Below are 27,764 nucleotides of genomic sequence, written 5' to 3'. Positions count from 1 at the left end.
CCCCAAACTTCCCACTTTAGTTTCTTGCAAAGAGAATAAAACAACTAAAGAGTTAAAGCCCAGAACTGTTTTCCCACAGTTCCCTTGAAATACCAATAATGACCCTACACTTAGAGATAGTGTAGGTTTTGTTTGTTAATGTCAATAAGCACTTCAAGAATCCTGTGCAATGAATTACAGATATGATATCTGATGGCAGATATAAAACATTTTGTGCCTTAGCAACATGATTGGGATCTGGATTCTGAGCCTATCTTACTCCAATAAAGTTCAGGGTATTTATGGCCAGGCATTGATTCAGGCTTGTCTTTCTCATCAAGAGAATACTGGGGAAATATGATGTACTCTGTTGCCTTGCTTATTCTGTGAAGCCACAGTCATGGCAGACTTTGGTGACTGAGGAAAGTTAGTGAATCAAAACAGTAATGAACCCTTGGACAATGTTTTTGTGTGTATATATATATGTACATATTTTGTATAGGTATTTTGTATATACTTATAGAGAGCAGTGACATACTGGCTTGAGAACATGCAATTTCAGATAGCCAAGCACACAGGTTTTATCAGCTCAGCTGTTGGTTTGAACCTGCATCCCACTAAACACTATTCATATATTAATCTTACTTTTTTTAGAGGAATATCTCTTATGTATTTGTATGTATCTTCCACTATCTGTTAGACATTTTTCAAGTATGAAACCTGCTCCCCCAATGAACACCCAGTACAAAGGAAGAAATTGTTTCTAAGTAGAGCTTGGTGGCTGCCAATAGCCCTAAGTCTCTGAGAGGCAGAATGACTCGGGTGCTGCATTAGAGCGATGCAGAGAGCGCCAGGTCTCCTGTATGTAAACAGCACCATTTCAATGTCTGCTTATCAGCTTCCTGGTAAATAGAAATAAAGTGTGTTGCTTTTATCACCTGAATGTGCATGTGAAGTTGGTAAAATTTGCGATTAATAAAAAATATTTTCCACAATTTTCTAGTGGTAAGCTGGACTGCTAACTGTGCCTAGAGACCTCTTATACAATGTACCAAGCAAAGAGAAAGCTGGAGGGATCAGAGAAAGAAGCTGCTAGAAAAAGATTTCTACAGGTGATTAACCTAATGAGCACCAGGATTTTCAAGCAGACTGTCAGATTCTTCTGGTGTTAGTACCTGAAACTCATGAGTCTGATTCTTGCAGTTCTGCTTCTGGCTCTCATATGTGTGGTGTTTTAGGTTATTTTTTAATGTTAGGCAGCATTTTTACTTCTTTTTATGGCTTGGTTTACTTCTTTACAAAATTACAGTAGTATTTACTTACTTTAACAGAGTTACTGTGAACCTCAATTAAGCAACCCCTGAGCAGCTTGGAGAGTGTTGGACAAAAACTGCTGTCGAGGTAACAGCAATTTTCTGGGACTGAACAGTGTCGAGCAGCATGGGGTATTTCATACCCCACCTTTTACCTGCTGCTGCGTCAGGCAAAGGGATGAGATATTAGCTTGGTAGATTAAGAGGTAGCTAGTAAAACTAGACACATTTTCAGATGTCTTTTTGATAAAGAGGAACTTGACAAAATTAATTTGTAGAAGTTGAAACTGTGCATGCATTTGGCTCTAGCTGGAAGATTCAAGCATCATTAAAAAAATTAAAGAGGCCATTCAAAAAATGGCAAGAGCATTTCCCTTAGTTCTTTTTCACAATTGAACTATTTTCCCTTGTAAATGCCAGCTTGTTTCATTTTAACAATTTAAAAAGCATACTTTGACTATACAGTTTGAAACATTTTTCATTTTAACATTAACATTGTATGCCATGAACATGGGTCAAAACTATCACATGTATGTCTGTATGGACTGTAAATGAATGTCATACCTTTGTGAATTCAGAGTATGAGAGAAGATTCACCTTAAGATTTATATATCCTTTTCAACCAGTAGAAATAAAAATAACCTCACAAGGGGCTAACAGCTTGTTAGTACCCTAGATGAATCCAAGATAATCAGCAGCTGGAAGGAAGCTAAAGCAGTGGTTACATGAACATGTTAATTTTTTGCAGCTCCAAAAGAAGCAGGCTTAACTCATCCCTGTCCTCATTCCCACCCCATCACCAGTGCTGGATGTCATTGTCACCTTTTCTCTTGTGCCTCAGTCAGCATTGCGCAGCCCCATGGTGACCAGAGTGGAGAACAACTCCACTGACCTCTGATTTTCATTTACAGGTTTGGCTTTCACCCAAATCCATTACTTGGTGTGGTTTTCATCTGGTTGGCTGAAGGGAAAAGGTTGGATCAGGTGGGCAGCAGTCATGTCCTCCTTTTCAGCAAAAGTCTGGACCAGTGGTGGTTTAAAGGGTTGGTATAACCATCATATAAAATACTTCCTGATAAAGGTTTACATCGAGGACATTCAGGGACAAAGGAGTAACTTTTATATGAGTGGAAGTCCACAATGTATTTGAGATATAAAAAGAAGCATGTGTCTATAAATTTCAGCTGTATTTCTTTCCTTTTTGCCTAAATGTGACTTCTATTAAGGGTATCTTCAAGGTGACTTATGAAGAGCAAGGTGTTCTCCCCTTTGGGTGTGGTAGTTTATAAATAACATGTTATCCCCCTACAAGCTCTCATTTGTAGTACTCAGTATTTGGTAAGATGGGGTTTCTGCATAGAGGACACTCTTCCCTAATGTTTGGCATTGACCACAGGTCCTGGTAGCATATAACACAACAATGGAAAAAGTACATGAATGCTGAGGACATCCAACAAATGTATAACACCTATATTAAAAATAGGATCATTAAAGTATTATTAACGCATATCTATAATAATATACTTGTATAAAATAACTTTATAACATTATGCATTTCAACAATAAATTTTCTTTTAAAAACAAATAAATAAATGGATTTTCAAATGGGCTGGAAAATAAAAAAAAATGGCACATTTTGTCTGAGTGAGGTGTTTTATGTATAAACCAAAATAAAGTATTTCAGAAACAAGCAGTGTTATGTCAGCCCTTCCAGGTCATCTGCCAAAGTATATGATCTTGAGGAAAACAACCAAAATGATAAGGATCCTGAGTAATTGCCTGAGGGGTTTTTTTGCCTAATTTATGCTCTGCTCAGGGCAGATCAGCAGTCTTTTCACAATCTGGCAAGGTCACATTGATACTGGAGAAAATAATAAAAAACCCCAATTTGTTTCTTGGAAAATTGTAACTGGGAGGATTTTGTGTTATTTAAGATCAGTTGCAAAGCAAGAGAACAAAGTGATTGAATGCTTTGCTTGAAAACAGAGATTTAAATTCCTATGTCCTTTATCTTGAGCCTTGCAAAGATTATTAAGTCACTGAGATTCAAATTCCTTTTTTAAATTTTTTTTTGTTTGTTAGCTGCAGGTTTTTTCATCCTTCTGGGACAGGCAAAGTTGTCCTAGAGTAAGAGACAGATGTAGAAAGAGGAAAGACAAAATGGAAGCAATATGTCATTAAGTGAATAATTCCATAAAATGTAATGGAGATGTCACAATTAATCAAAAAAAGACAGAAAATATCAAGAAAATTAAAGTCACTGTCTAATAGTTTGATGATGAAAAATTACAAAGCATCTCTTACTAAAGTAAAACACCTTCACTTTTCTGAAAAAGAGAACTCGGGTTCCAAATGCTGAGAGAGCCAAACACTCCTGTAACTAATTTAGAAAGGCCAACAAGTAAGATGAATAACTGTATTTTGAAAAGAAAAGTCAGTTTGAGCTGTGAAAGCTGAATTATTTGAAATGCTTGTAGTTTAAAATCATTTTCAAAGGACCTCAAGCTTAACTAAGCCTTCTGTTCACATCGCTTTTGACATTTCGAAGGAGGTACACATCTTTGGTACATGTCTTTGGTAGCTATGGGCTGCGAGGTGCTTTGTGTGTGGTCTGTACGCCATGGTAAGGGGTTGTACACAATCACTTTCCTGTAGGGATGCTGGGAGTCACTGTATCTTAGAGATGTGATTATGTCTTGTACAGTGCATTGTTCTTATTAGGGTGGCTGGTTGCACCAGGTGTGAAACAAGCAAAGTTTAGCATCATTTGGAGAATGCAGAATATTTTCTCATCTCCCTCCATATAGACAGGTGCCCTATGTGTGGAGTAAACCAAAATTTCCTTCAATCTGCTTATCACCCCCACCCCACACCCCACCTACCTGGCTCTCAAGATGGTGTGTTTGCCATGCCATCCCATAACTTTCCCAAATACCAGACAGCAATTCAGATCACCTTTAAGTAGCTGCAGTGTGCTAAAGGCAAAAAAAGAAGAAAAGCATACAATATGATGTCTGGATGACCTCTTCATCCCTTCTTATTGCCTGAGCAACAATGTAGGAGTAAAGCACACTGTAGCTAGCACTAGTAAGTCAGGTAATTCTTTTTATAAGGCTTGAGCACATGAACAATATACATTCCTCATGTAGTAATACTGAAGTCAGTGAGGCTATCACAGAAAACAGGTTTATTGAGATGCATCAGTTTTGCAAGACTAGCTCCAGAAAGCAAAAATATAGACAGACATGAATATTCTTAACTGGAAGGGACCAGAAACTCCAGAGTAATATGAATTAAAATAACTTCTGCCCTAGCACTCAGCTAGCTAGGTGACACTACTAACACAGAATGGGGAATTTATAAAGAAATAATGTCTAAGAGAGAAAGAAACTCTGAAACAAAGCTGCTGCATGGTCTTTGTGAAGCAAGGGGGTTCAGGCAGCTCCAGTCTCTCTGGCTTCATTAGGGAGTGTATAATTGATGTAAAAAGAATAGTCTACTTGTTTGCATCTTAGAGAGGTTCAATGAGTGGTACTATGTTAATAAAGACAAAAAAAGCAAGCCACCAAACCCCAAGCTGCTACAGGAGATGTCTCCTGCACAGCTCCTGGTGGAGCCGCAGCCTGCAGGGAGCAGCGGGACACCCCAGAAGGAGGATTCTATTAGTGAACATGAAGTCAGGCTTCACATGACAATATTGCTCTCTTTTCATCCAATTATAGTCAGTAAAATCATCAGGGCTATGGGTGTTTGAAGACAGAGCTGGTATTTTGACTTGTTCAGGGGGAAAATTATTTTTGACTTACACTTCAATGCCTGTCAGGTTGTCTGAGTTATTCTGCACCAGCAGTGATGTAAGGGGGACGGGACTCAGAGTCTATGAGTGATGTTTTTGGAATATTGCTCCTGTATTAACTTCTGAACAACCTCACGCTTGTGAGCAGCCTTACCCAAGCTTGCTTCAGCAGTACAGGCAACAAGCATAAATTGTCCTCTTTGCTAGTACTTTTTGTTTGAGGTTCTCAAAGAGCTCTGCAAAGCTTAGGAAGTTTCTCAAGTTTAAATATTACCTTTCTTAATGCCTGAGGAAACTGGGAGGAAAAAAATGTAAACCAACAGACTCAGAGGTATCTACTGGTTTTGATTATAGTGTTATTTTGTATATCAAATAGACAGAGATGAGTCTTGGTTGCTCTTCCATGCTGCAGGATCAGCAGGAGACCTCAGCACATGCCGAATTCTGCATGCCGCAGTCCTTGCTTGCCCAGCCTGTGATGCACACAAGCTGCTTGTTCTGAGGTGCTGAGTCCTTAATCATCTCAATGGGATTCAAGAGCACTCAGACTGCTACACAAACAGATGAACAAGTCATTTGTAGCCACTTCAAGGTGGTTCCCTGGAGTCCCTTGCTCTTGTTTTTGTGGTTGAGATTTCTTGAAGGGAAAGGTTGAGAGCTTATTGAGTCAACAGAACAAGACGGAAACACACAGGTTTAACCTGAGTACTGGTAACACATGAAGTAATACAGATCCCTGCAAGTTTTGTTCTAATTCAACTTCTGGAAAACCAACAGTGAGACAGAAGCTGTTCTCAACCCAAGGCACAAGGCCTGCTGGGGGTGGTTTGGTGTGGGTCACCACAACATCCTGTTAAATGGAAAATATTTCCAGGGCATCTGGAATCTACAACATCTGTGCTTGGTTCAGCAGAGTCTACTTGGTCTCTGCCCTGATTCCTCATTCCTAGCCCTGCCTGAAAAATTATTTATTGGCCAGCTACTCTTGTGAACAAAAATTTATTTTAGTGATGTAATTTCATTTTCATACCCTCATGACTGAGTTTTGAATCTGCTTTATGGATAATTAATATTATCCTCTACCCTCCATATACTGGAGAATCCTTATATTCTGATAGTTTTTACTGATGCACCACCTTCGGGCATTATAATCATCATTTTACAGTCCTGGTCACCATATCAGGTTTAAAAAAATAAATAAAAATCCCTGATATAGTTCTTTGCCTATTTTATTCAAGAACATGTTCTCATTGCATGACTAATTTGAACAGACAAAGATAAGGATTACACTTTGTTTAAGGAGTCAGGGAGAAATTACAATCCACAGCTCATGCTTTTCTGATATTCAGATCTCATGGTGCCTATGGATATTGTGAGCTCTGATACCCACAGATCCTGCTTAAATTGTAGAGTCTGAGTATGTGTGCTCGAGTCACTGCATTTATGAGGTTTCATATCAGTCTGGACTTAGTTTGGCTGGGGTTTCTTGGGTTTTTTTGGGTTTTTTGGGTTTTTTTTGTACATTATTTATTTATTTACTCCTTTGCCTCATAATCTTCTGTTATTATTTGGTAATATCACATGTGAAAACATATTTGAATTTCTTAGAGAAATACAATTGCTATATGTGTTTTTGCTTTCACTAAAGGGTGCCAAAGATATTATAGCTGGAATAAATTGACATCTTCATATGGTCATGATGCCCAGTAAGACTGAGACCATTTGCAAGGAGCTAACTGAAAATTTCTTGTTCTGCCTTCAGACTGTGCTGGTATTTCCAGAACCGTTTGCATTTACCTACGGTCCAACAGAATTTATCAAGTTCAGGTAAAAACACATGCAGTCATTTTTGCTGTGTTATGGCCACACAGTATTTGACTTGTCTAAGAGTCTGCTGTCTAAGGCAGGGCACTGAAAATGAATGAACTGGGTCTTTTGTAGATATAGAGGCTTCATAGGATTGGATGATTTGATGCTGAGTTCACTTTCTTTGCCCATTTGATACATACTTGGTTACTTGTTGGGGTATGTGTCTTATCTCAGGTGGTAGCTACTAGCAATTAGCCTTCCCTTGGCTGAGATCACTGACCTTAGAAATGGAACAGGGGAAAAATTAGTTTGCTGACAGCCATTTTTAGTTGTGATAACCAGAAACCAGACGGAGATGCCCCAGTCCAATTCCAAGGTAATTTGCTTCAGGCCTTATAGCTTGCTGAGTTTTTCAAATGTCAATGAAAAATGAAGACTAAAGCTGTGTTAGTTTCCAAAAGCACGAAGTTATTAGGATTGTTAGTGTTGTTACTGCTGTGTGCTGTTAGTGAGGCAGATACAGATGCACATTTGTGACCTATGCCATGTAGTCTCATCACAATCAATCTGTATCTCTTACAGTTTTCCACTCAGGAATTTCTGCATGACTGTGGAAGATTAAACTACCTCTTCCTTGATAAATGGTGTCCTGAAGACATGTGCCAGGAGATACTGCTGGTGCAATGCCAAGAGTAAATGCTTCTCCTTGATCAGAGCTTCTCCATGCAACAGACCTGAGAGACTCCTTGTCTAAGGATGCTACAGGTACAAGGAATTTACATGGGCTCAGTGGAAGATGGGAGAGGAACTTGGTGGAGATATTAGTTGGTGGTTGCTAGATAAAGAAACCACAAAATGCACAAGAAATCCATGGACAAGTATCAGAGTAGAAAGTATCATACTTGTTTGTCCTGGTCTCACTTTTATGAGGTTTCCACTAGTGAACACTGTTGAAGACAGAAGATTGTGCTAAATGTGCTCTGAAGCCACGGTATAGTCTTATGTTCCTTCTAGCTCCTACCATGCCCTGTCCTGCTCAATACCCCAGTCTTGCTCCATCCAGTCTACATTTTAGGGTTCTGCAAATTTTCCAACATAGGAATTTCCTAAGACAGCCACTGCATTTGGCTTTTCTGGTAACCTGTAATGTTTAATTCCAGCTGTTCCAAACACCATACAAGGAGAGCCTTGAATGTCCACCAGGACACTCTACATCTATATTATATCACACTTTGTTTAGCAGAGGGATCTTTCTTTTCCTTTCTGCTCTTGTTTCAACCATTTTTATCAGCATGCCACTGTTTTGGGCTTTATCCATCCATGTAGTGCCTTGTCTTCAGCCGTTTGTTTTGCCCTTTGTTTTGGGAATTCTCTAGCAACTTTCAGTTGCTAGTTCACAAATTGAACACCAAACACCATTATTTTACCCATAACTATAACTTCTGAATTTTTTCTTGAATCTGTCGATAACTCATATATATTTTAAATGCTTTTGAGGAAAAAAAGTACTAATAGTAAACTATTCTGCCATCAAAATATATTTAATCAGTTTTGGCACCTGTAAATCACTGATCTTCATTCACATTGTAAACACAGTGCTAGAGCTGCAATAGCTCAAAATTAATATTCTAGACAGACTTCGTACAAGAGTGTAGGATTACATCTTTTACATGTTAAGATTGAGTCACACCAGCAACTTACAAGAAGCTTAATGTTGGCATAATCAGTGGTCTTAAGAACCAGATATTGGGTCAACCCACAGATGTGACTGAGCTGGCTTGATGATTTAGGGATATAGAGTCTAACAGTTTTATTTATCAGGACAAACATTTTTATTGAATGTGACTATTTTATATCAAAGAAATTCTCAGCATGAGCAAGAAGGCAGAATGATGTCTTTGCCCTGGCCTGGAATGTGCAGCCATAAGATTGGTGAATATTTGCACCATGCAAGTAATCACATTGATATCAGTAGCTCTTCAAAATGAATAAGGTTGTACAGATCAGTTCTTAGACACATAACAGCTTCCCAGTGTGCGACTCACATCCTCTGTACTTAAAACATCACCTTTGCATGTGGCCTGCTGGGTCCATCAAAGCAGTGAGTTGAAGCAAATACAGCTGAAGCCAAAGGGCTAGAAGGGAGAAGACTGAGAAGAAAAGCATTTGAAGACATGGGAGGAGGTTAGTTCTACCTCCTTAAGAGTTCATGTAACTTTATGAGTCCCATTTCTTTTAAAGGGTTCAAGGTCTGAAGTCCCTTTTGCAGCACACTGTTGTGCATGTTCTGAGAAATCAGTCTGTGGCTGTACAGTGCCTCTCCTGTCATCTCCAGATTGGGCCTTCACACTCATCTTATACGCATATTCATATTTGCCGTCTTTGACTTTCACAACAGTTTTGCTTCCTACACAGTCCTTTATTTATAAAAGCTTGTTGCTGAGCCATGTGTTTGGGTGCAGAGGCTCCTTAAAAATATCCTGGGTGAAGCGCATGTTCCAGCACTTAGGGGCAGTATAAGGAAAAGGGAAGAGTGCAGCTGGGATGTTGGGGAAGAAGGATTTGTGGTAGCTTTAGTTGTTAACTATAAATGTGTATAAATCATGTTTATTTCTCATATATATAATTTATACATAAAATAATACATTCTGTTTTACACCTACACAGAAAAAAAGGAAAGAAAAAAGCTATACATGAGGTGGCACAAGAAAGAGGGGAAAATAAAAAAATTAAAATAATAAATTACAGATGTGGTTTGGCTTTGTAAAACACTTAGTATTTAGGTTGCTCTTGGAAGGCAGAAATCATTGCCCAGAACCAATAAATAGCAGGTAGCAAAGATCACATCTGCTTTACATTCTAATTAAAATTTCAAATAAGCAGCTGAGATGCATGTTCTCTGTAACCAACTGGTTGTGGTGTTTCAAGAGGTCTCTGATGAGATGAAAGCTGTAAGGATCTAAGGAAGTTCATCTGAGTTATACCACTACCAGCCTGTCCTATCAGTCAGTCATTGGTATTATCAATTACATATGTGGAGATACCACATTAAGGCCCTAATTTTAACAGGAGTTCAGTAAGTATTACTGATTACACGAGACAACCCTTGTTACAGTTTGAATGCACAGACAGAAAAAAGATGAGAGAGGACATGAGTACAAGGGGTTAAAATGAGCTGAGGCAATGATATTTTCCATGCTAGTCAGAGAGATATGAATGGAATCCAGATTTTTAAATTCATAGTCCTATGCCTTAGGTATAAGAGAACACAACACATGCTGGTGCACAGTGCTTGCTCATGATACTGTTACTCTTGTGAAAGTGTTTTCAGAAGCAGTGATGACTTGAAAGACAACAGAGAAAACCCCAAGGATGCTCTCTGGCTGCTCCTGAGAAGCTTCAGAATTATATCCATCATGTACATGCATAAACTCTTTTCTTGGTGCTGATTTTTGTTCTTGCTTAAGAAGGTCTAGATTGAAACAGGGAGATTTACCTGGCTTATGCAATAATGGGGATAGACAATAAGGCTCATTCTCCACAAGAAAAGCCAGTGTTAAACAGCATGTGTTGAAAATAAACTTTTTAAAAACAACAGGTTAAGATAATTTCTGCAAGAGCAATAAATAAGCTACAGAGTTTTGTAAACAGCTTATGTTATTATCTAATATCTCTTGAAAAATAAAAAAAATCTAAATTGCTGGAGGGCTGCCATTTATATAATTCATATATATTAAAAGAGAAAAAGGAGATAAACCAGTGCACAGTAGACCACTTAGGCTGTTTCAGTGATGGATAAGTTAATGGAACAATTAATTTGGGACTTTGTTAATGAAGCATTAGAAAATAAAAATATAAATAATATCAGGCAAATTATTTTTGTGGAAGTAGGCCTTGTCAAACAAACCTTTAATGTTTTTTGGCAAGATTACAAGTCAGGTTAATGAAAACAACTTTGTTGATATAATGTATTTGTTGGATTTCTCCAGGGAATTTGATTTAGTACCACATGGGATCCTGAGAGAAAAAAAATAATAAATGGAATGGACAGGGCACACTTTAAGTGAACTAAAACTCTCTCACTAGCAGAGCTGAAAATGCAATAGTTAATTGAGATTATCGGCAAACAAAGTCTTTACTACTAAGCTAATTTGTAGGTACAACTCTACTTCTTTTCATTTGTTGTTTTGGTATATCTTCCTGGTAAAATTCACCAGCAGTGTAGAGCCTTCAGAATGACAAAATTCTGAGGATTCTCTTAAATTTCATAACTTCTCTGAATTACTCTGATGTGACACAGAAGGTGAGATTCAATTAATTTAAATAAATAAATTAATTAAAAAATCAGGTGCTATTTTAAGTATCCTAAGGAACTGGATTCAGCTGCCTGGGACTGGTAGATATGACACAGGACATACAAAAAACCCCAAACCTTTTAGAAGAGCAGCTGGGGCCATATGGGATGTCTCCTAGCAATCTGAACAGGACTACACACCCACGTTTAGGCAAGCAAATCCTACAAATCCTACCACAACTAACATCTGTCAGCTGGGTGTATCTCCCCAGCCATGGCTTCTACTTACAGCTTCTGATACAACACTTACAGTCTAATAGGAGGAGGTCACTAGCACCTGAGGATGCCCGAGCTGGACTTGCAATTTTCTGTGTGCCCTGTGTTAAGTTTCCTACTTGCTAGGAAGAGAATACCCAGTGTTTGTCAGCGTCTTTGAAATCACTATTAGCTACACGACCTTTACATTTAAAGAAGAGCCAAAATAATTACAACTGGAAAAACTCTGCCTACATGAGCTTCGAGAAGTTTAATCTATTCAGTTTATCAAATAAAAGATTGAAGGATTACCCGATTATTTTGTGGAGGTTCTTGGACATGGAAAGCTATGATAATGAGAAGATTTTCAGTCTTGCAGACAGAGATATAATGAAATCCAATTTGCTGGAAGTCAGACAAATTCAAGCTTGAAATAAAACACATTTTGAACACTAAGGTTAATTTAACATTGCAAGAAATTCCATGGAGGAGGTGATAGATTTGCCATTGCCTAGAATCTTTCAGGTAAAACTTTAGTTTTGGACACCCTTTAGTCCACTCTCTGGGAAAAAAAATGTCAAGGACTCTGTGCAGAAATTTTGAGACTAGATGATCATAGTGGTCCTTTCTGACTACAGAGCACATAATTTTATAAACAGAAGGAAATGGGCCCTAATTTTCCAAGAAAGTCTATGCTATTGAAAAATTTTTCTCATCTGAGAAATGAGAAATATTGAAACAACTACAACAAAATCCTTCCTTGGAGGAATGTATGACTATTCTCTTCAGCACACATTTTTTGAGATTGCCTCAGTAGATGTCAAATGACATACTGCTCCTCCTCTTTATAAGCATAAACTTGGAGACAAATAGAGATAAGGTCATTTGAATAATAATCTCAGGCAATGGAGTAAACACCTTTGCTCCTGTATTTGATTGCGTGCTCAAGCATCAGCTTTTACTGACTGTTGATTTCTTTTGTAGATTCTTATCACTGTCAACATAGCTGTTCAGCAAATGCATTTTCCCTTATTGCTCAATTAACCTCCTGTAATTATCTTCATTCCCTGGAATTTCTGCTGTTTCCAAAAATACAAAAAAGTTAGCTGAATATTTTGGTGGTCTTTCATTCCTGAACAGCAAATTCAGAGGAAATGTGCTTTGCCCCAGCAATCATGCTGATGTGAAGAATATCCATGCTGTAAGGGTACGGGTCTGAGAGAGAGACATCAGTTGTAAAGAAGAGGATTCAGGAGGAAATACTGGATGGATGCTCCTGAGAAGCCGTAAGTATGATTTACTGTGAAAAGTACGGTAGGAAATAATGATAGACACACTAAAGACATGAAGACACAAAAAGAAGAAAGAAGAATTTCTGTGTTGGACCACAATTCTTGTTTATCCTTTTATCAGTTGACTCATTCTTGCTTCTTGGTCAGTAAGAAGACAAGAGAGGTGCTACACACCTGTATCTAGATTTGGATTTCAGACCTGGTTTTGTATTTCAAGTTTTTTCCAGTGGTATGGACATTCAGCTGTGATGGTACACTCACTGTATTGCATCACATGGATGACTTATGACTGAAAGCTAGATTTAAATTTTGATCTCATGTTACTTCTGTAGAAAATATGAACCACTTCTGATTTTGCATTTTAAATATATTCCCTCTCACCACATGTATTTGATTGAAAACTGGCTTTTATGAATATATGTATATAATTTCTTTAAATGTGTTGAAGGAAATTGTTAGTGGAGGGCTGGAGAACCTGCTAGGTAGAAAATGGACAGTACAACAGAGATTGATAAAGAGTAGTTCTGGGAATTATATTGTTTAGTATTGATCTAAGAACAGATTGATTCAATTTAAGGGAAATGATTCTTCATTATGCTCACAGAAGTGTGTTTCTGGAGCAGCATCAAGATCTTAGCTGCATTTAGGTTTAGATACTGCACCTGTGCGTGTTCACTGCAGTTTTCCTTTTAGGTCCTTCATCAGGATTTCTTAGCTCTATACTGGCCTGATGATCCTCATGCTCTAAAAGAGTGCTTCACTAAAAGAGGTTTCTTTTCCACAACCTTACTGTTTGATGTCGGCCAGCTGTCCATCACCAGTACTCTTCTTTGCAACAACAAATGCTCTTGAATCCTACCTAGCTGTCTTTAAGTGGAGATTTGTACACTGCTTATCTGTGTGTCCTGTGTCTTAGTTTCCTTCCTTTTTCCCATCAACAGTTCCCTCTCTACTAGCCCTGTGGCACCTCACTTAGAAAACTGATGTCAGGAAAGCTTTTAACATCACTGAGGCTGCCTAATAGGAACAGAGAGAAGTGATCTGCCTGAAACTGATCCTCACGCTGCACAGTATCAGGGTTTGTATTACTTAGCTCATGAAATCCTAGCCCATAGACCTCAGTTAAACTGCCCCAATATTCACAGCTTTCTGTGGCAGTGAATATAAGAGAGGAAATACTGTCAAAAGTTTTAGCATTGGAAAGCACTTTGATTTCTTACAATGAATGACTCTTTACATGAATGAATGGGTGAACATAGATAGTAGATGTGTATGGTATGGGTGGATGGATAGATAGCTAAAAGAACGATGTGAATAGATGGACGTATAGGTGCTGCATGTACTGAGAAAAGGTGATGACTACAAAACTATCTCAGGAAAAACTGGCAAGTTTCTCATACAGTGATCTGAAGTTATGCCCTTTGTGTCAGCTTAACAAAACCAAAACACAAAAAGGAGATATCTCAATTAAAGGCCATAGCAGCTTTAAAGGAAATGTGCTGATTTCAGTAAAAGCAGCTGAAATACCTCCCCATGTGGAGGAGGAGGGTTTTGGCATGAATCCTGCAAGCTGTGGGTAGAGAGTAATTGCCAGCAAACTTTGCGCCTCCACAGAAAGATAAAATAAAATGTAGTTTAAGCATTTAAAAAATACATTATTCTTCTTATATTTTACATTTAAAGAAGGTGCTGACAGGTATGGAGCATCACAGAGGAAAGTCTTACCAGCACAATCAGTGCTAAGTGGTTGTCCTTTTTATATGCAATGCCTTCATTCTGTTCTTTCTTTTCCTTGCAAAAGACTAAATTGATTACCAACTTTGTTTCGATGAGTTCCATCTTTCCCTACAAAATCAAGGTAGTAGTTCATGCCATGATTTTAAAATAATTTTTTACTGCAAGCATGGAGTCATAACTCTTCTTTGGTAAGACTTTCAATTTTTACTTTAATGACATATGTCTCATTATTTCAGAGGTGAAGAAAAATCAGTCCTAATTTTAGCCAGTCATGCTGGGCGCACAGATGAAAAATAAGAGCTTTGGCCAGACTTGTGAATTCCCCTGAAAACTTGCTAACTTACATATTCTCTGTCACATCCAAATTTTAGAGTAAAATTTCCGCCTTCTGCACTGAGTTATGTACTTAAAAACATTTACATTTGTTTGTCTTTAATAAGTATCATTATTTCTACTACACGTCTAGAAACCTGATTTCTTTTGAAGGTAAAAAGGAAACTTTTAGTGTTTTCAGGTAATTCAATCTTGGTAGAGGTTTCACAGAATCACAGAATTACAGAGTGGTTCAGTTGGAAGGGATTTCTGGAGGTCCACTTGTCCAATCCCCCTGCTCAAGCAGGGCGACCTAGATCAGGTTGCCCAGGACTATGTCCCGATAGCTTTCTAGTATCTCCAAGGATGGAGACTCTATCACCTCCCCAAGCAACCTGTGCCAGTGCTTGATGACCCTCACAGTGAAAGTGTGTTTCCTGATGTTCAGAGGGAACCTCCTGAGTTTCAATTTGTACCCATTGCCTGGGCACCACTGATGCTTTATCCTCATTGCACCCTCTCTTCAGGTATTTATGCACATTGATAAGATCCCCCCATGAGCCTTCTCTTCTTGAGGCTGAGCAGCCTCAGCTCTTTCAGCCCCTCCTCATAGGAGAGATGCTCCAGTCCCTTAATCACCTTTATGGTCCTTCACTGGACAGCAGTTTGGACCCCTCTACATTAGACATGGCTCTTTCTACTGCACACAGTCTTTCTGTATCACCTCAGCAGGCCTTGTACCCCCATTTCCCACACTCCCTCTTATGCCATGTCCCATGTCACACATGCTTGACATCAGGCTATAAAAAGCCACATTTCGTGCACCATGATGTTTCAGGCAATTTGTATTGATGCAAATAATAATTATCCCAAGGGTGCCTATAGAGGACTCATGAATATATGGGGCTCATAGTAGGTGATAAAAATAAGTTTAGGTTTCTCCAGAAGTTGGCAGTACTGTGCAGTCTGGATATGAGTCACTCTACTATGCCTGGCTGCTCAGGATAGCTCCCTGAGACAGATGCCTTTAGCGATGTGGGCATAGCTTGAATGGAAAAAGTAGTCCTCAGGGATGTCAAATCAGAGCACGACCTTTCAGCAGATGGCATATTTTTTATAGCCGAGCTCTGGGTCACATAGGAGTAGAAAAAATCAGCTACTTCTTGTGCTAAGAACTGCTAAAGCTCCATCATCAGGGAGCCCCTCCGTGGCAGAATAAGTGAAGGTCAGACTTTCATATTGTGTCAGCTCTGAGGCAAGGTCATAGTTATCATAGTTACATACCTGTGACACTGAATCTTCCATGGCACAGCAGCAATATTTGGAGGTCCTACATAAACACAGGCAATAAAAAGTTGAAAGAGACTTACAGAAGCTTTCGTGTATATTAAAATGTAAATAGCAGGAGAGAACAGTTTCTGTAAGATTAAGGGTGAAAATTATATATGATGATTATAAAACCTGATGTAATGAAACATGGCAGGGTGGGGCCCTAGGGTTGAAATAAACTAGATTCCATTCTTTAAACTACATTATGCCAGAGTGAAGATATAGAACATGGGAAAAGTAATGCAGTAATAAAAATGTTTCGGAAAGTGAGACAGGGTGAACAAAGTCTTTTACTCCACGTGAATCTCCTGCCAATATCTTTGAATATGAGTTATATCTTGGCGTTGTTTATTTCAAGCTTATTTAAATTTTGAAAGGATTTGTGGTTTTTTTTTTTTTTTTTGCTTTTAACTGAGTGGAATACGTAAAATAACCCCCCAAAAGAAGAAATTATCATTAGCTAAAGCACATATGAAGAATTTGTATTGCAATGTGATGTGACTGCTTGGATTCCCCTCAAGCCCCTTTACAATTCACCCATGGATAAGTGTGCACCTTCATGCACAGTCATGCAGACATGTTTCTGCTTAGATGTTTCAGGGATAGGCACAGCAGCAGTCTGATAACAAGGAAAGAAATGCAGAGGTCTGCCCTCACATGAGGCAAGGACATGTGCCCTACTGACCAGGGGTTACCACCACCAGTGACAAGGGTCCAGTCCCTCCACCTCACCACTCCTTCTGCTTTGCTCTAGAAGCTTATGCTTTTGTGATCACAGATGTGTTGTGTTTATGACAGATCTCTTATAAGCATGGCTGTGTTTATTATACAGCCAAAATTTGCTGCCATGGAAAGGACTTAAAAGCTGGTCTGGCCTACAGCCCAGTAATGAGCTGCATCAATCAGTTTCAATAACACTCTGGAATCGAATACATGGATCTCAGTGTGCAGGGCCAGCATTAATGTGTTTATATGCCCATGAAAGAGGTACAGGCCTTTCCACTTTATTGACTGGGAAACTGAGTCAAAACACATCAGCAGCCTGCTTCCATTGCCATGGAAGTTGATAGCAAAAATCCCTTTTACAGTCACAGAAAATGAAAGGTTGAGTGAGAACTGATACATCTCAGTAGAAATGCCAAATCTGTTGGCTCACAAGCTTTTACAATTAAACCCATTTTTGTTTCATTCCCTGTTAAGCACCGATGGTCTATTGTGATCAGTACTTTCTCTCTGTTACACATTTGTGATGTTTCAGAAGAAAGTGACTGTTTTATCTGTAATAAACTGATACAGATTTGCAATCCTGTGTGCTGGAGGAAAGCAGATAGAAGTGGTCTTCTTTAGTGAACAGAGTTTACCCTGGAGGAAGAATTTGGGTTACCTTAGTATATGCAGGCATTATTTGGTATGTATTACTGGTGGCAGAAGAGTTAAAGTTCTAAAATCCTGTATGTGTATTGAATATGTGTTCAGCTACTAATATTTAGCACAAGTGTTCAGACAGCACTCTGTGGAAAAAAATGTGCCTTCCTTGGATTAGCAGTACTGTTCTTTAATGTCTTGAAATCACACATTATTCATAAATTATAGGTAAAATTAAGGAAGTGAGAAGTTGTCACTCTGCAGTACCTCTCTTAATCAACAAGTTGCCTTCTGAACATGAAAGGATGCTGCTATGTCAGAGCAGTTTAAATCCTTTGCTCTTTTTTCTCTTTGTTCTGAGTATGGCGTCGGTACTGTGCATCCAGCTGTCTGAACAGAGAGGATTAACCTTCTCCTGGGGCCAATTACTCAGACCAGCTATCTGCTGTCATTGCAGAGCTGCCAAGGAGCCCAGTCAGGGACACATGTGGCAGGGTCCTGCTCTAATGAGCATCCATGTTTCAGATGAGGGCTCCTGACAGTTCCCAAGATGTGGATTCAGGTAGCTCAGGGCACTGGCTGTTCTTCTCTCCTGGTGATTTTTGGCTGCTGAAGCTCACGCTTGGTCACTCTGCACCTGCAGCCCATATGATTGAGCCACAGACCCAGATGTGGCTAGGTCAGGTTGTCTTTCACTGGGCTGTGTGCATCAGCCTCATTATGGATGAAGAGATGTGCACGTGAACACTGCTAATTGGGGCTTTACCAAAATCTTGGGCATTGTTGGGGCCCTGGATCTTCAGTCTCTGCTCCTAACTTTGGGATCTTGTAGAATGGTGCTCTAATGGGCCCCAAACACCAGTGGTCTGAGCCCCAGCTTGTATGTGATGATTATCCTCACCACGCTGCCTATGTCAGTGGTAGAAACATGGCAATGATAAAGAGCAATTACAGTCACTACTGTAATCTCTGTATGTCTGACCAAAATTCACTTGCTCTTCCCATTTGTACAAGGCACTAAAAAGCAATAATACAGAAAATCTGAAAGAATGTTTGCTAGACTAGTCACCGGTAAAAGCGCAAACAAGAATTTTGAGCTGTCTGGGGAGCCATCCCCACCTGACAAATACATGGACAGGAGGTGGACATTTCTGGAGGTTTGTTGCCTGCAGGGAACCTCCCAAATCCATAAAGAATATTTGGTTGAAAAATCAGGGAGAGGCAGTGAACAATGTTTTCCTTTCTCCCCATCCCTCCAGCTGAGCACACCAGGACCATGAGTCATAAGTTCTCACAAAAATCAAAGTAGTTTTCATTCTGTTGGTTGCAGATGGCCATTTTTAAATCAAACACTTATTCTTTGATTTTTCTTTTGAGTGCTGAGGGAGGGCGGAGAGTGGGGAGAAGGGCAAGGGAAATGATGCACTGAAAAATGTCTATTTAATTGTAGGAATAAGTCCTTGAAAATTAAAAGGCAGTCTTGAAAGTGGTTGATTTTAGGAAAATGACCTTGTTACTGTGGAAATATTTTCCAGTTAAATTTCATATTGTATCAGGATATGGTGAAGCATGACTACAAGTAATACCTTGAATCACAGCCACAGCTGTAACAGTGAACACTAACATATTTTGAAAAGGACATTAAACTTTAAGCCTATTTGTAACCATTAGAGAGCAAGCTGAAACATAACAGAAGACTGCTCCCAAATCTGCCTGCAGTGAGCTGCTTCCACAGACTCTGCTGTTAGGCAGAATATTTGGGTCTGATTTAGTTCTTCTCATCTTCTGAATTATGGCAATGATTGGAAAAATAATTTTAAATAAGAAATGAGGAGTGATCTGCATGCTTACATTTGAAGAACAAAGGAATGTTTTTCCATGTGCACAAGTCTTGCTGACTCAGATCTCCATTTTTTCAGTGCTTTCCCCAAGCATAGTAGTAACAGGATATTTGTGTTTGTTTCTGGCATGTTTGAAAACTGGAAGACTTTGGTTCATAATGGTCTAAACATAACAGAGCTGTCAACTGGGTTTTTGTGGTCATTTCTCTTAACATTGTGAGAAAGAATATGAAATGCCCCACTGAGAATATGGGGATTGTATGTATCAGTACCCATAAAATATGATGATCATTTTCCCACTGAAGAAGAGAAGTGCTAGTAAAAAAACAGATTCTTTATACAGAAACTACATCAGAGGACTTTAAGGGGATTCTGTCTCAGTTTCCCTGCAATCATAAATTAAGAGTATGGATACCATGAAATGTTAAATCAATCTGTTGACCAAAGGTTGTTGATATGTAGGGCGGTGGTGCTATTATTTCTTCAGAGCTGAAAGCTGTTATATATCTAGTGATGAGTGTAGGGTTATGTAAAAAGAAAAGGCAAAGAGAAAAAAAAAAAAGATGAAGGCAAACCAAAACACATATGACCAATCTTTTGAAACTGATGGGAATATTGCCTTTCGAATACTTGAATTATGCATTATGAATACTTCATCTGATGTATTTAGCCCACACTCCCATTTTTAATTTGTGAATCAGTGGCAAAACAGTCTCAAATTTCACATTATGCACAGTTAACCTAAAAACACAATATTAAAGTTGTGCTAGAAGCTTCCTAACCTTCTGGATCTTTTCACTGCTAGTAACTCCACTACCATCTGGAATGAAGAAGAGGATTTTTTCTTTATGTGCCGGACATCCAAGCAATTAAATTTACTAAGGGTTATCTCATGTGTAACCACTGGGCTGTGGAACATGGATGAGGAAGGACTTTCACAAAAACACTTGCCCATGGTTCTGTTAGACTGCCTATGAACTGTGATAGTTATACAACCACCTGACTTTCTGTGGCTTATTTCCTCAACTGTTTCATTACCTATATAAAATTGTGATAACAGAAAAATACTTCCAGCTGTTAACAGAAGTGTTCTCTGTGGTTTGAAAATAGAATCTGTTGTATGAAAAATAGGTACATCTCTCTGCCAAGCTCTGGTCCAGAAGAAGTAACGAATCATGCCAGTGACACAGATGGGGCTGGACAAATTCAGAACATGAATGGATGGTGCTTTGTAACTTAGTATGGTTTAATGCCAGTATCATATGAATAGGCACATGGATCAGAATAGAATTATCACATCCCACATTTGTGAGGTCTGACTCTACACTTTCATAAACCTAGCATAAAATAATGCTGATTGAAATTTTTATGTGGAGTTCCCAATTACTTGCCTAGAATATGATTGTCATGTTACTCTTTCTTCTTCTTAAGGTGTTTTGCTGTACGTTGGATGAGTAACAGGTACATAATGTTTATCTGGAAATGTCACATTTGAAAAAAAAATGGACTAAATATTCAACATGACTAAATTTTTCCTGTGCAGTTTTTGAGTGAATCAAATATCATGGTAGAATCATTCTTATAGCAGTTGTGTGGTGGGAACAGGGTGTTTCCATACTTCATTGTGACTGACCATGCCAACAGTGCTGGCTTATCTATCGGCACTTGAGTAGGCAAAGTACCCAGACATACACATTAGGTCCCAAAGAAGGCAAAAGAATATAAATGTATGCCTTGAGTTTTGTGTGGATTTATGTGCTCTGCTGAGCTGTACAAATGGAGTTCCTATCCCTTTTGTGCTTGTGTTGTACTCAGTAGGATTCCAGACAAGTGTCTATTGATCATGTTTTAAAATCACCATGATATTATGAAGAGAAAATAATAAGAGAGAGTAATAATCATAATTAAAAACCTAATTTTTCCTTGAGGTAGCTCAATTAAAATTCAGTGGAGCTACACAGAACTCAGTTGGGCCTATTATGTCCTATTAGATTTTCTGGCAGAGCTAGGATGTCGTACAAACACTGAAAAACTGAAAAGAACACAATTACTACATGCCAGTTCTGTGTTCTAGAGACAATTGGGCCAATCACTCTGATCCAAGTCTGTAACTAAACACAGTAAAAGCAAAAGAACTGCAATGAAGACCTAGCAGTTAATTTACTATGTAGAAGTAAAAAAGCAGCCAAGCTAATAAGTCTTCTTCAAATTTACTACCAAACAAAAATGACACGTGTACTGGCATGAACTGAAAGTGCAAGAAATCTATCGGGTCAACACTGCAAAGACTTGCAGAGGACATGTGTGTTGAACAGGTATTTGAGGGTAGACACCAGCAGAAATCCTCCCTGTGTACACACATTTTTGGTATATTATGCATGTGTTTGTTTATGATGCGTGTATCTACATGTACCTATATTCATATATGCAAGTGTTTATATATAGGTGTATATTTTGAGTTCTTTGTCTTCGAGCATTTTATACCTTGCTGACTTACTTCAGTGAATTCACAAACTCTGAGAGCAGAAATGGGGCAGGAAGAAGCAAATTTATTACAATGCCCTCTGATATCTGTGCAGTTTCTTGTGCCTGTGAATAGTCATCAAAACAAAAGTCTGCCTGAATCCATGACACATGTTGCTGCTGACTGTAGCAAAAAACAGCTCTTGAGTGACTGCCAGCAAGACTAAGCATAGGATGAGCTTCCTGCCCATACCTACAGGTGATTGGGAGAGATGTTAAAAGGTTTTCATATCAAGTGTCTTCATTTAATTAAAACAAGGGGGGAGAGGAAAAAGTCTAACTAATAAAGTAGCTGCATCCCCCGTGCTTCCAGCAAGCCCAGCTGCTCACACAGACAAGCATACATTCCAAACCAATTTTTTGTTAATGAAATTTTTCATTCCAGCTCCACTGATGTAGAGCTTTCCACTTTCAGGCCCCTTGCTGTGTTGTAGAGCTTATTATTAGTTATTATTCATCTGTCCTCAATTCAGTGATTGGATCTGTCTGTTGCTGCTTTAGGAGGCAGAGATTCTAGCCAAGCTTACTGAGGGGAAAATATAAAGCAGGCAAACATAACCACTGTGTGAAGTGCTTTTCCTGTGGGCTGCCAACCTCACCCTGACATCATGCAGATCAGGAATAATTTTCAATCAACAAAGACAGAGCCATTGCAGATGAAGCCTGAGACAGACAGAACACAAAGTCATGCTGTCCTGATCCTCAGCTGAGCTCATCCTGAACACATCTCAAAGATACGGGTGACTGCAAAGTACCACCTCATCAGAATTCCCACTAATATCATTCATAATTCTTCCTCTCACAGTGCAAGCAGCTAAGAAAGTGCAAACAGGAATATTAAGCTCTCAGCAAAGCAGAGGGGAACAGTCCAAGCAACTTCTACTTCCTGGCATGGAAGCCACTGCTGGTTACACTGAGAAAGAAGGAAAAAAGAGAGAAACATGGGTCAGTCTTGCATCTTCCTATGTACTGCTTCCAGCTGAGTGTGGTTCACAGTAAATAAGAAAGCTTATTCCTCATGCAGGTAATCTCTGTACAGCTTTGTAGAGCTCAAACAAGACTAGGTCCATGTGTCTGCTGTTTCTACTTCAAGGATTGCCCTTTGTGGAAATAAAAAGGACAAGGCTGAGGTGCAAATGGTGACAGAAGTGTGACACACAACTGCTTTTGGGAGGAAGCTTCCTGGGATTCTGGCTGGCCTTAGGAATAGGGTCATCTCTGTTCCCCTTTGTCTCTCCTTCCTGGGGAGCTGTTCAAAGCACCCCACATGAAACAGCACACCTTCCCAGGCAGCTGGCTGGAAAACTGGATGGCAATCTGAAATAGGATCCAGCTGCAGGTGACACATGCAGAGAAAAGGTCCTCTTGTATAGACTGGCTGATCTGTCAGTGCCCATGAAAATTGTGGAAATGTGCCCCTGCTTGAACTGCCTCTATCTGTACATTTTGTGATCCAGAAGTGCAGAGATCCAGTAATAATAACAGCAGGATTGTACCTTCAGTTTACATCTGGGTAAAAACAGAGGAGATGATAAATGAGTAAAAGTATACTCATGTCACTAGACAAGATGATTAGGTTAATGAAATGTAAACACAAGTTTTATGCTTTTGAATGCCTAAAAAATGCCTAGTTAAATATTTGTATAGTAAACACTATGCCCTTTCCAGGTACTTGCAAAGAGCAGAGATTTAGACTAAATATCAAAGGTAAACTTAATCAGGGGTAACCGGCAAGCCTAAGAAAGCAAGTAATGAACATAATTAGTCTGAAGTTTTTTGGCTCTCCAAAAGCCACCCAAACCAGACAAGGACATCCGTTTGAGGACATTAATAAATTTGGGCGTGTCAGCCACAGATTGGTGATCACAGCCACACTGATCCATGTTGGCTCCCACATCACCATTAATCTACCTTACTATTTGTTTGCTGGATTATAAAATAACTTAGAAGTTTAAATCCCTTGTATTCCCACATCTTGAAAAACTGTTCACGTCTCGTCCTCTTGGCTGGAGAAGGTATTTAGCAAAGCCAGAAAATGTTCAAAGAAGGACAACAGGAATGACTGAAGGGATGGCATGTCTGCGTTAATGGAAAACACTCACATTTGAGCCTGGAAATAGTGAGCACAAACCTCCAGAACAATCCCACATCATATTTGACAACACACACCCATGTCTCAGTTCTACTGAAAGCCTTAGCGCTTTGATCAGCATCCCTCATTTTAAATGTATAAAGAAACTTCCAACAAAGTTCAAATGCGTGGCCTGAAATGCCTTGCCATGAGGAACTGAGCAGAAAAACCCAGGCAAAAGTTCCTGTATGTGGGAGGTAGATATGAAAGTAATTCTCTGCTGTTTTCAGCCAAGGGAGAGCTGGGTACCTGCCACTTTGCAAACCCACAGATTTCTGAGATTATCCTCTGATGAGCAGAAGTTTTCTTTAAATAGCATGCTGCAAGTTAACAGTTCTCAGAAATTTTCTTTGACAAAGTCCCTGATAAAGTTTCTTTCTTAACTCTTAAGCTGCTGTCTTGGAGCAATTAATGGAGTGACAGAAAAGGGAGGGTGTGATACAATGATTTCCCCTATGGTTAATAACCTCGTGGCAATGTAAAGAGTGGGAGACAGTGTGCTTGCGATGTGGGAGACAGTGGATAAATTTTGAGCCTAGAGGCATCTGGTTAGAGCTATTTTCTCTGTTCCAAGGCAATTTTCAAGATGTTTTACATTTTTTTGCTGTCTTGAATTATGATAAATGCAACATGTGTCTGTGAAATAAAAATCAAGACAAACTCTTGGGTTTTTTCCCTCCTTCTCAGAATGAATTAATTTAAATGTTGAAACAAAAAGGAATATTTAGTTATGTACTTTACAAAATCTCACATAAATTGACAAGGTTGGTTTCACTACCTGTTCTAAAATTTTAAATTCTTCAGACTAGACCTTTTCTGGCAAACAGGAATTAGTATTTCCCTATGAAGATGTTTTATGGAAAACTGTCTGACTGATATGCTACAATGGAGGAGAGGGTAAAACTGCGTTTTTTGAATGGAAGATTTTCATATTCTTGCAAACCAAAGCACAGTAGTTACTTCCACAGTAAAAGGCAAGACCTCTGCAGGTAAATCAGTGTAATTCCATGTCTTTCAATAAAGCAGTGTGAATAATTTTGGCAGCAAATCTCATCCTTGGTTTCTAAAACAGAATTTCCTGTCAAAAATAGGTTGGAGCCTGGCTCTGTTAACATATCTTCCACGTCTCCTTACACTTCTTCTGTATCAGTCATTGCTATACATCTTTGTCCTGAATTGTAATAATCATGGATTTCATCCCAACATAGCTGCTGCTGATTCTTCTCAATGTGTTGCATAATAATATTTATCGCTTTCTTTAATCAAAATGTCATTTATCCTTAATAAAATATTCCATGGGCACTTACCCTTTCTGAGGAAAATCCATATACCATCTTTTGTAGTGTTGCCACAATGTTTTTAATTTACAAATAAATACAAACTAGGGTTAGCTTTGTTCTTTTATTCCTTTTACTTCCTCCATTTTATTTGTTTGCTTGCTTGCATCACTGTGGATAAGAGTGCCTTTGTTTTTTAATTTTTCCTCTGCAATAATCTTGTGGACTACTTTGCAATGTCCATGTCTCACAGACTGCCATCACTCCATAACCTAGAAGACAAGAGTCACTGATGTGTAACACTGCAGTGCTGTTATTCTTAATCCTCATGGACTGTATTTTCTGTATTCTCTCTTTCATCAGGTTGTTCTTCATAAAAGTAAATCACCTAAGTCCAAAGTCTTTTGCCAGTGCTGTTCCACAGTCTTTTGGAGGATTTTACTGGCATAAACAGGAGCAGAACACTGTCCCTAATTGGAAGAGATATACAAGTTTATCTGTTCTCATAGAAAGGCAGAGAGATGAAGAACTGCCATGAAATAATGCATACTGTCAGAAGTCTGAATTGTGTCAATAAAATCTGCTCTTCCAAAGTTGTTTCCTTGATTATTCTCTCCCATGTTCAAACACATACATTATCAATAGAAAAATAGTGCAAGAATAGCATTTAGTATAAGAAGAAAATTCTCTGACAGAGAAATACCTTGCTGTAGCATGGTAACAGCATATTGGTAAGACCAGAAGGTCCAGACTTTCTAAGCGGGCTCTACAGATGTCTTTGGCAGCTGGCTTGTCAGCAGCTCTGAGGTCCTGTTGGGTCTGCAGGCTTCAAGATGTCCCTGGTGAGTGTGCAGGTAGAGTAATTACCTCAGGGTTGTTAGGCTGTGGAGGTGGAAGAGAGCAGTGGTGAGACCAGTCATTTGTCCAGCTACATTTCCGTCCAGGTACCAAAGGCTATACTAACTATGCTACCCTGTTCCTTAGAAAATCTGTTCCTCAGCATAAAAATAAAAACTGAGGACTTCTGAGAGCCTTGGGAATCTGTCTCATGTTTTGGTACTTGCAAGGAGCCTGTCTGAATCCATAGCCTTGGTTTTTCTGTGTGAGTAATGGATATGGATCTGGGTCTATTCCTCATAAATCTGTTGTATCTCAGTTCAATTCCTGGACTCTTTTGTTCTAGCTTTTGTGTTCTTTAATATCTCCTGCTGCGACAATCACTATCTGTTGACATTTTTCCACCACATTCCCCAACAGGAAGCTTTCTTCACGTTATTTTCTGTGCCTTTTAAAAGAGCTGGGACAGGGAAATTCAGTTCACAGTTGGTGTACACTGGGGAGGTCTGGGACAGTCATAATTAACATCTGAAATAAAAAGAATCTCTGATGGAGAAAACCAGGCAAAAAAAGGGAAAAAAAATTCTATACCCACACTATTTAACATCATTTGTACTCCAGCTGCAATTATTCTCAAGAGTACATTAAAAAGCTTGGGACATTGAATTATAAATACATAATTGAGGTCATTCTTGTAAGTGGGCCTCACTGTAATATTATGCATATTAATACTCCCAAGTCTCATCACAGCTCCAGTTTATTGAAAATAGCTTGTTCTCTAGAAACACAACTAGATGATATTTCTATGTATATATTTATTCTAAGATGTATGTGTTTTATATAGAGATAATCAGACAAAGACACCATTTACTGTATTTACTAATGATGAAACTAGTAGAAGCAAAGGATTTGTCACTTCCACTGAAATCAGAGTCCTTGGAGCAGGACCTTTTACTTGGTCTTCCTGTCCAAAGTCACGGTTGTTAACAGCAAAGTATACATTGCTGCCTCTCTCTTCTTACTCTAAAACAATCATTCATTCAATGCAGCATATGGAAAATACGCTGCAGATAAATGGTGCTGAGGTACACCTTTGTCAAAAGCTTTTTAAAATATGCATCATCGAGACTTAGAAGACCCACTTCACTGTACTTTGCTACAATACCTAAAGAAAAATATGGACCCTTGTTTCCATCTCCAGGAAAGAAAGAACATGGGAATGGAAGATAATGATGTTCCTGAAGGCAACGACAAACTGGTGGTCAATTTGGCCTCAAACCCAGGCTTCAGCTGCCCCTTTGCACCAGTAAAGCCAGAGCCAATAAGACTCAATCAGTTCCAGCAGTATTCTCTACCTCTTGTACATTATCTTTCAAAGTAACATAGAGAAAAATGATCACCTATTGTAACCCACCTTTGTTTGAATGAAGAGGACTCCAGAAAATTAATTTATGAGGGTACTGAAGATAGAATAGAGAAACTTTAGGTAGGACTAGGTTTTATTTCAATTAATAGCCCAAACTCAATGCAGTAATATGACATACTGCCTGAGCTCCTTTCTTTGTCTGTTGAACTTCATTGAGCTCCCAAATGAGCCACGTTTATAGGAACAGACACAATCTGAGTATTTTTTGCTGTAAAGTCATTGTTTTATTTATTGCTTTAATAACCCTC

The 27,764-nt window shown here is 38.9% G+C and overlaps 1 long non-coding RNA gene across 1 annotated transcript; it reads left to right on the top strand.

The window, feature by feature from the left end:
- The first annotated feature begins 12,603 nt into the window (after positions 1-12,603).
- Positions 12,604-25,844, top strand: LOC141921739 (uncharacterized). Its single transcript, XR_012622762.1, has 2 exons — positions 12,604-12,732; positions 25,617-25,844. It is a non-coding gene; the product is annotated as an uncharacterized LOC141921739 (long non-coding RNA).
- The last annotated feature ends 1,920 nt before the right edge of the window (positions 25,845-27,764 follow it).

The sequence above is a fragment of the Strix aluco genome, chromosome 3 (genome assembly GCF_031877795.1).
Source record: "Strix aluco isolate bStrAlu1 chromosome 3, bStrAlu1.hap1, whole genome shotgun sequence".
NCBI classification, from domain to species: Eukaryota; Metazoa; Chordata; class Aves; order Strigiformes; family Strigidae; genus Strix; species Strix aluco.
Note: the sequence above shows the minus strand (reverse complement) of the source record. Positions and strands in the feature narration are given on the sequence as shown.